Consider the following 10550-nt stretch of genomic DNA (forward strand, 5'->3'; position numbering starts at 1 on the left):
AAATAAGTAGTGAGGACAATTATTTCTGCTTCATCATCTTTATTCAAGGAAAACCACGCTACCTGGGATCACCAACTAATGATCCTTAAGGGAGCAGGGTTTCACTCCTATCAGATTAAGTCTTGGCCGTTAAGATTCCAGCTAATGATCCTTAAGGGAGCAGGCTTTCACTCCTATCAGATTAAGTCTTGGCAGTTATTTCCTTATGTCCCAAAAAAAAGAAGTCTTAACTAACCAAAAACAATTTTATAACATACTCCAAACCCTAATCACTTAAACTTATTATCACACCATCTATTAAAACAAATCTAATAAAACTGGTTAAGATCACACAATCCATTAAAATAAATCTAATTAAACTGGTTAAGATAGTCCATTAAGAAAAAAATGAGAAAGTTTGCAATATCATGCATCAATTTACAATAATACAACCATAGTACAGAGTTTACACTGCGCAAAGCCCGAAATTTGGCTTATTGCTAGACTCTATTAAATACTTGTAAGAGGATCTTGCGGGCATCTGCCATCAGAGAGGGAGCTAATATCCTCCTCCGGTGGCAGCGAATGTGTTAACGAGGGCGAGGGCATTACTTATCAATCTGCACACATTCTGCACACGGTCCGTGACCAGGGCCGTGACCTGCCCGCTGGTGTTGAGATCCTGAAAGCCATTGAGGCAGGAGTCCTGGTCTGTGAGGGCCGCGCTCATCCACGTCTGCACGTTGCTCATCTGAAACTGGAAATTTTTGGGCCTCAAGTGCTTCAGCTGTGCCAGAGATACGCTAATCTCGTAAGCCGTGTCCCTGAAATTCCCAATACAATCCTTAAGCGCCGCGCTTTCTCCTTCATTCATCGGAGCGCTTCTCTTTTTCAGGCCGGCGGCCCAGACGGAAATGTTGCGGGCATTGACGAGGCTCACCGTCACGGCCGCCTTCGCGAGATCGCTCTGCTTGGCCTTCAGTGAACCCGGGTAGGAAGAGAGCGACGAATAGCAGACCTCCGGATAGAGAGTCATATTGCACGAAGTTTTGATGAAATCCGCGATGTCCGCGTGGTTGTACACGGGATTCACCTTCTGATTTGTTGCTGCCGCTGCGGCTGAACCCAGTATCACAGCAATTACGATGACAGAAAAACTGGTAGCTCGTAGATCCATTGTTATTCGAACTCGAGACATATTCATAACGGGATGAGGAAAAAATATGGGACGAAGCCGAGGCAAATGCAGCGGTGGAAGCCTGAAGGGAATTGCAGCGCGCCATCTGCTATAGATGCTTCCCTATAAATAAGGAAGACGGCGAGTTTAAGGAATTTGTTAATTCAACAATTACATGTGACTGTGGGCCGCCAATTTGCTGCTTTTGCAAGTTTTTATTATTATTTTATTTGCTCAGATGCTGTTATGGCTGCTTAATAGCGGGAGGCGCTATTTTTATGAATCCACAGGTCACGGGAGGGTGTTGCAGGGTGTACGATGGGTCAAAATTTGGTCCCGCGGCTTTGTTGGACATGATTCGAATTTTTTTTTTGGGGAAGATAATGCCAAGATGATAAAGCCATTTATTAATGTGGAATCAAACCATTATTATGAACATCACATGCATGCATAACGTCAAAGAAGGTCCATCCCAGATGTGTCAGATGTGTCGAATATGTCTATGAAAATGGATGAACTTAAAAGTGATAAATATAACTATTTTTCTTTTTTAGCGTAGGTAAAAGAGGAAAACTATGAAACCATTCAAATTCAGTGATGATTTTTAAAAAAATTGTTGGAAATTTTTCAAATTTAGGGGGTAATTTTCAAGTTTTTTTATGGTTTTAGATGTACTAAAAGTTTTTGATGGTGTTGAATCTATTTTTATTATTATATTATTCTTACAATCATATTTCTTGAAAAAAAACTAATTTTTATGAAAATGGCAGTTTGGATCAGAATTGTCTCATAAGTAGACAACCACCTCTTTTTTAAGCGACATAATTTTATTACACAACAAAAAAAGTACATCAACAAATATTAGTCTTCTTCTTACCATGATTTGTTGCTAGGGAAACTAGACCCCAACACCTCTTTTTTAAGCTACATGATTTTATTACACAACAAAAAAAGAGTACATCAACACATATTAGTCTTTTTCTTACCATGATTTGTTACTAGGGAAATTAGACCAGAGAAGGAAGCTTAGGCTTTTAGTCCAAAATAATAAGTGGATTACATAAACATTGAGTTAATGACCTATCTTTGCATAGCATGTTAGAAGATAACATGTTACAAAGTTGTAGCCCTTGGAGGGCAACTCAATTGATAATGGTTGTGAAAATGTAGTATTATGTGTGACTAGGTTTGAGGTTCCAATTTCCTCAATTCACCTATGCTTTAGTGAGCACCTAAAAATTATAGGCCAACAAAATTGCCCAAAAAAAAATTACAAAATTTCAAAGAAGTAAAAAAAAAAAAAAAAAACACCCGAAGTACATTTCCAAAGGTTATAAACAAGTTATAAACGTTGTATCATATAAGTATGAGACTAGCAACTAAAAATAAATTGCGCCTTTCATACTGAACTTTGAATTTTTTTATACAAAGTTAATTTGAAAATGTGATAAATTTAATTATTCTTTAAAATTAATTTTATATAAGATAATTTTCTCAAAAATTATGATAATATATAATTATCTAAATTTTTATTAAAGTAATCACTTATAAAATTTACAATTATTATTTTAAATTTGAAACCCAATTCATATATATAATTATTTTATTTTTTCGTTTAAAATATGTTTATTGAAATGGTATAAATCACATCTCATATACATATATATTAAAAAATATTTTTAATTTTAATTTTATATTAAATTTTAATATCAAACCATTCTTTATATATATTCTTATAATTTAATTTAATTTATTTTTTTATATTAAATTTTATTTGTTATATATTAAATTAATTTTAATTTTAAAAATAAAATTACTATATTTATATATAAATGAGAAAAAATAAAAATTGAAATTTTATATATTAATTTGAAAAAAATAAAGAAAATACAGTATATTTATGGTACACATGAGTTTACTTAGATCTAGTGACATGAGGTGGATTAAGATAGAGTTTCACTTATTCAAACAGTATTTATTTAGATCGAGTGAAATGAGTGGATTAAGATAGTGTTTCACTTATTTAAACACTATTGATAGAGCCATCCTCACTAGTTTGGGAGATGAGTGAGAGATGAGTGTGTGGGATAAGAGAAAATTTTATATTAAAATAATGAGTTTTATGTTTAATTTAAGAGGTATTAAAAATAAAGAAAAAATGAAATAATATATTGAGTATATAATAAACGGGTAAAGTGTTTTTATATGTTGTATAGTAATATATGTATTATAAGGTATTATTTATACAATTTATTGACTAAAAGAAAATAAGTGGAATGGAGAAATTTATATCTCATTTTATATATATGCACATAATCAACCTTCTTAAAACATGGTTGATCTTTGTGTGCCTTAGACTATTAAATGCCACAAATCATAGTGAGATGTGCTTGAGTGTGGATTGAGTAATTGTATTGCGGGAGAACTAATATGCATCTACAATGTGTATCAAAGAAAAAAGGTACATTGTAGAACGCATGTGGGGTCATAAGAGAGGCATCATATAAAGAAGATATAAAAAAGGGGTATACAAAATAGGAGAGGCATCATATTAGGGATGTAAATATAAAGGGGTATAAAAAAATGTTAATGAAAAAATGGATAGCTACAATATCTAATGAAATTATGCGTTTTTTAAATTGGGAAGGTGTGCATTGGGTTCATATTGGTAGTGGGTTAAATAAAGTGATTTTTAGATGTATTTTCCAGTTTGTAGTCAAATTAAGGTTATTCTTTAGTTTGCCACAAAAACAAGTGCTATGTTAAAGGTTCATTGAGTGAAGTTCCCGTGCTATCCACAAGATGAGTTTCATGGATAATTCAACCTATCTACAAGACGATCTCATGAGAAGGGGTGGCATATGGTAAGAATTACGATTAGGTTTATGGTTAATCTCTTACTCATGTCGATTGCAAGAAGAGGGTGGTTTTAGTAGCTCCAAGGATGCTAAAATTGGGCTAGGTTTCAACTCTTTTGCATGACTTACAATTCTATTAGTTAGTATTTGGTATTTTCTAGTTAAGTATCTTGTTCAAAAGGTATTTTTTTTGTTTGTTATTGTTTTAAAGTTTGGTTTGAATGTAAGAGATTATGTATCTTTTTAAGCATTTGGGAAAGACATGCATGTAGTTTCTCTAGGTGTCTCCATCTCCCTAGCTTTGGTACTTTATGGTACTCTACACAACTACTAGTGTGCATTAGTATTTAATATTTGTAGTGTTGGCATTGTTAGTCTCTGTCATTAAGAAATTTGATTTCTTGGCAACAAAAGAATTTAGGTTTTTTGGTTTTATGCTCTCTTGGGTTAGTCTATCCTTATATAATTACTTTCGGGATATATACTTATAGGCTTGTTGGTAACATTTTGTCATTACTCTAGAAGTTCACTCACTTTCAAGCTTTTTGGGGCACCCTTGCTATTCCCATGAAGGTGTTGTCATATGAATTAAGCCTTACAAGGGATCTACACAAGCTCACTTATTGTCTTCGGTTCCTTACTATGTGTTTCCTTCACTTGTTTTATTCCAAATGACCTACTTTTTTATATGTCAAATCCAAACCTCCCCAATAAAACATATAGGTAAAAGACATAATCTTCAATGCAATCATTGGGATTTCTATAAAAAGCTCCATCTTATATTAAATTTCACCTCCTTGTAAACCCCTCAACACATTACAAGAGATTAGATTGATGCAATGAAAACCGCTCAAATTTCCAATATAAATTAGATTGATGCCATGAGAACCGCTCAAATTTCCAATGTAGATAACTCACAAAAATCTAGGCCAAGGTGGCCAATATGGAGGAAGTTATCAAAATGAAAAGACAAATTCTCTAGAAATAACCTCAAAGACAAATTCAAAGAATAAGTTCTAAAACAAAGAATGAAAAATTCCAAAATAAACTCATTTTAACAAGGCCTTTAGAACAAAAGTGATGAGGAAAAAGACAACCATCAACATGCAATTACATAACTATTTAACACACTATTATTTAGTTTCTGAAATAATAGGCCACAATGAATTATGCAATTTATAAATTAAACTCTTTATATTTATATGAAACTCAAAAATAAAATAATTTCATTTATATAAAACTCAAAAATAATTCTCTACCTAATGTTATGTGATGTGAAAACTAATTAAAATGCTCTGGAACATGTGAAAACTACTCATTAAAATGCTCTGGAACATGTGATCGTGCTGAAAAAGTGTTAAATAGTCTTTTCCATATGTCTGTTTTTTTGCCTAATATTAAATGTGAAACATTTGATTGAGGATCAAGGATAGCCCCAAGATATTCCAAATAAATACTTGTTTAGTAAATAGTTTGAGTTTATGCCACAAAGCCACATGCAACGACTCGTGTTGATACACGCAATGACAAGAACAGTTTTATGAGGTACCGACATCTTGAAGCTCGGCAAAAAGACAAATTGTAAAAGGCATTTGCAGAGTTGGTTAGATTGGGTCACGGGTGATCTTCACTCAAAAGCTGCCCAAAGAAATGACTAATGAATGAGTTTACGTAGCACAGATATTGGGGAACAGGAAGCTAAAGATTTTGCAGTGTGAAATAATTAAAGAGACATGCACAAGGACATGCCCGACACCACTATAGAAAGGGTAATTTTTGACAAGACTTGAAACTGAATGTACATTGCATGACATTATTATGATGAACAATATATTCAGCTATGAATTTTTTCCCACACTAAGTGGGACCTCATTAACCTCCTTTTCCTTTTATATGTCAAATCTTCAGAGCCTCCTGTTCACATTGTATATGAAGGGCCAATAGATAAAGCATAAATGTGTCTGTCATTGTTATGGCAGAACAAAATTGGATTTTCTGTCCACATTGTACTCCTGACAACACTTTTTGCATGTGAATCCACAAGTATAACGTCAATGTTAAATACAATATCTATTGGTCAGTACATCATGTAAGTTTGACTTGTAATTATTTTTCTCATTGATATAATCTTTTATCTTAAACCAATTGGTTCCTTGAACTAAAGAATATTAAATGAAGATGAGGCATAATACCTAATTGATATACTCTAAGTTAACTTTTCAAGATAAACCGGCACTTTTAGTATTATAATGTTACACTGCAGTCTACTTCTATGCAATAAAATTCATTCTTTAATAAACATGATGTAGGGTATGAATCATTAACAGAAGCGTACACGTATCGAACTCAAGAGCACTGGGAAAACTAAATTGGTTCTGTCGTAGTCACAAGTATTTCCATGAACCAACAAATTCATCGATTTTGTAATGCAGTTGCAAGCATGATTCTTGTGTAGCTCAATACCTGCATCAATTTAGGGTTCTCCAGGGATGTATTCAACTATTTATCTGGCCAGTCATGATACCAATCTCAACAACTTATGTCTTAACATGGAGAATTTGAAAAATAAAGTTTGCAATCTGACATGCTTTTTAACCTTCAGGAATCACCAGTAAACTCTGATAATTAGCTTTCAATGAAGTGTCACGTCAAACGAAAGGGACCCAGATTCAGCAGTCAATACCACGTCGCTTTCAGTAAAGAACGGGATACGTAAGATAAGTTGCGAACTCACCGACTTCGGCAAAGATAGGCTACGAGGATTAGGAAAATCGGTGACGCTGTAAGAATTGCGTGTACGATATGAAGATATATACAAAATTTGCTGATAATGTAGGAATTGCGTGTACAGATATTTAGATGAATAGATGTATTAAGTGGAAAGCCGCCTAGTGGAGAAATAAAGCAATGTCATAAAATATACAAGGCGGTTTTGTATTTAATACACTTATATAAATATACTACATGGTGCGTAGTTTATGCCTCGCTTAACAACTATGGAATATCGTTGAGAATCTGATCTCTGTGGCTGGCCGTGCCAACATTTCACAGTGTTAGTTGTGCTGGCATGTCACAATTTAAAGTCATATGTAACTGAAAACATTTAAATTATACATAAAATCCATTTCGAAGAGCACTATTAATATAAAATTAAACTTAAAAAACAGGCCGTGAAAGTTGGGTTGGCATCAAAATAAATAAAAAAAACTTAAATTATAAGATTAAAGCGCATTTTGAAGTAGAACGCACCTCTACGTTGTTTAAAACAATTAAAAATAAACTTGAAAAATAGTCCATCTCGAAGACTACTGCACTATTACGTCGAAAACAAACAAACTTAAAAACAGGCCATTTCTAATTTTTTTTGGTTGGCTAGCCCACAGGGTTTGAACCTTATAGCACATAGTACATAACTCTTTATTAGGAAGGTTTTCACCAATAAAATTTCTCTAATATTAGTATGTCTTCTAAAAATAAATAAAAGTATATTTCTAATATTAGTATGTCTTTTAAAAATAAATAAAAGTAAATTTTAAAGACTAGATAGTGAAATATTTTATCTCATTACCAATATAAATTATATAATAATATATATTTCATTTCAAAAAATTATTTTTATCTTTCTTTTCTTACCCCCTTCTCTCTTCTTTCATTTTTTCTTTTTTCTCTGTCATTATATATATATAGAGGGATGGGGTTATTGTGAAGGAGGGAGTGAGGTAGGGAGGGAGAGAGAGGAGGTGGAAGAGAGAGGAAGAGATAGAGATAGTGAAGGTAGGGTGTGGGGCAGAGGAAGGGGGAGAGAGAGGGGGATATATCTATGTCATGTGAATTCTTCATCAAGCAACAACTTGATATGGCCTCTAGCTCTCTTGTCCGTCTTTTCTTCCACCATGGAGCCACTTGGGCTAGTGAAAGCAATTGATCCCAAGTGAAACTAGCTCAAGACCTAACTCTTTATACCATGACCCCATTAAGGACATGCACCAAGAAACAACATGGAGCAAATTTCTTTGACACCACTGATTTGGGTTGTACATGGAATGGAATGGAAGGTGGTAAAGGAAATGTAACACACACATATAAATATATTATAGAGAATAATAATAGAATTAAAACCTAACTTCTATTAATGAATAAAATAACATAATATTGTAGAACACAAACTTGCTAGAATGGTGGTAGCTTGTCTGAGAGAGAGAGACACATAGAGAGAGAGAGAGGGAGAGGGAGAGAGAGATTGTGGCTATGATTAGTTAAAAGAGCTATTACAAGAGGCTAAAAGGGTGACCTTTTTAATATAAATCAAGAACCCTAAAGGTCCATAACCATAAAACTAGGAGGCAAAGTTCCGAAAGGCTTGTGTGCCTTAAGGTGGTTAGTTGATACGTCAACTTCCCATGGAAACAAATTTTTCATACAACCTTCATTTGTGTGTACAATAGCTTGTTGGAAATATCTAAATAAGAAATACAATTTTTAGTAGGCTTACAAAATCCTACAACGATTCTAACCCTATGAACACAAAAAGAAGAAGAATTGTTTAAGGCTTTAAAACAACCCTAGAAGTTTAGGACCCTAAAAAATCATAATAAAGTTTCCAAGATGGAGAACTATGTTGATCCAATAGAAGAAGTGGATGGCCAGCTATATCCACCTGGGTCATTATAAGTTTATCTATGTGTGGAGTATATACAAAAATCATGTAAGTATTATAAATAAAGAAAATGCATGGTTAAATTAATTACTTTCAGGCAATTAAATTCATAGAAGGAAACAAACATGTATTCTAAACTAATGTTCAAGATAACTTGTTCTTTCCTACTCCTATTAGCTGACTAAGAATTGTGGTTGCTAGGTAAAGTCAAAGATCTAGTGCAACCACTTGAGGAATTCATCATCAAATTTTGGCTTTTGCTTGTGTTTGTTTATGAACAAAAAAAACAACACATTTAGAATCATTTCAGTATTACATAGAATTTTGGTCACTCCTAGATTTGGAACCAAGGTAAGATTATATTCACAAAGCATAAATCCAAAATAATGCCAAGGTTAATTAATACCTCCACAAGCTTCCTACATCAAAATATCATTAGGGTTAATGTAATTATAAGAGTGGGTCAACGCAAATATTTTACTTGTAAAATTTTAGTGGGGAAAAAATGTTCTGAAGCATCTCTAACTGTGATCTACATGGAAATGGTCAAAGTCCTATGTTTATAATGGTTAAAGCTAAGGAAGGATAACACTCATAATTGAAATATCAACAAGGATGATGAAGACACTCATAGGCCAATGACAAGGAAAGAGGATGAGAACACTCATAAGTCAATGTTAACTTCTCACAAGGAAAGGAATAATAATCTACAACAACATACTCACAATTAATATTTTCATAAAAACATGGGATGAATCCTTTCATGTTCCTATAAACTTGGAATAGTGGATTTTTCATAAAAAATTATATGTTATAATATTTATTATATCCAAGTACATCAATCACATCTTCGTCCTTACTAAGGATCACGATCATAAATGGGATCACCTTCAAATTAGAAGGAACTTATATCTCAGTTATGTATTCTAATGTATAAAAGGTAAATGAGTTGTTAACACCAAGGTAATCATGGTTTTCATGGAATGAGAGAAAATCCACTAATCCTTATTCAAATTTCACCCTTTCAAAATGATCAAAATATGGATCATAAGGTAAAAATATTAGAAACCAATGCAAGTCATTAGGTGTAACACTCTCCTCCCACATCTACCCAAGTAACGAGCTAATCGGGTTAAACATGCGACAAGAGGCTACTACGATTGGATTCAACCTCCTATGTGACCTTAAGGAAGTGGAATCGGTGGAACACATCAACCAACCTATCCACATTAGCAACAAAACCCTTAGGAGACATGTTAGCCACTCAGACATCCTATCCCTGGGTCCCACTAATGTTCTAGACATCTTAAGCCTCAGGCACTCTCATACTACAGGCATGAGAACGTCCATAAAACCAAATTCGCTCTCACAGGTTTGCTTGCGAGTGTCCAAAGACCCAATTTTCCAGTGTTATGCTAGCGACCCTAGGATTTGAGCCACTTTTTTAGGCCTAGAGCCCAGGTCACTGCCCAAAATGGAATGATAACTTAGGAGTAATAAAAGAATAGGGAAAAAATGATGCAAAAACAATAAGTTAAATAAGACCTTAATCAAACCCCTACTAGCCATGATAGACATTTCGTCAAACATGTCGCAAGCATGTAATCTACAGGTGTAACCAACATAATTAAACATAGGGATCTTGTACTTATTTGAGAATTGCTAAGAACCATTGTTCCCTCATGTCATTTGTTGCATTACCATCTATTAGGCCATAGATACATTATCTATTCATTTACAAGAAAAAAAACATGTTGAGAGCCACACATAGCTGTTTTAATAAAAACACACATATAACTAGCATAATAACAACATAAATACTCATGAAAGTACAACCATATAAACCACATGTAATCCAACAAAATGCTCATAGAAATAA

At 33.5% G+C, this 10550-nt stretch overlaps 1 pseudogene; it reads right to left on the reverse strand.

The window, feature by feature from the left end:
* Window positions 1-376: 376 nt before the first annotated feature.
* On the reverse strand, window positions 377-1284 carry LOC149223652 (21 kDa protein pseudogene; annotated as a pseudogene).
* Window positions 1285-10550: the final 9266 nt, after the last annotated feature.

This window comes from Pinus tabuliformis, chromosome Q, assembly GCF_031772625.1.
Source record: "Pinus tabuliformis cultivar Carrire ecotype Pingquan chromosome Q, CPIR1, whole genome shotgun sequence".
In the NCBI taxonomy this organism is placed as follows: Eukaryota; Viridiplantae; Streptophyta; class Pinopsida; order Pinales; family Pinaceae; genus Pinus; species Pinus tabuliformis.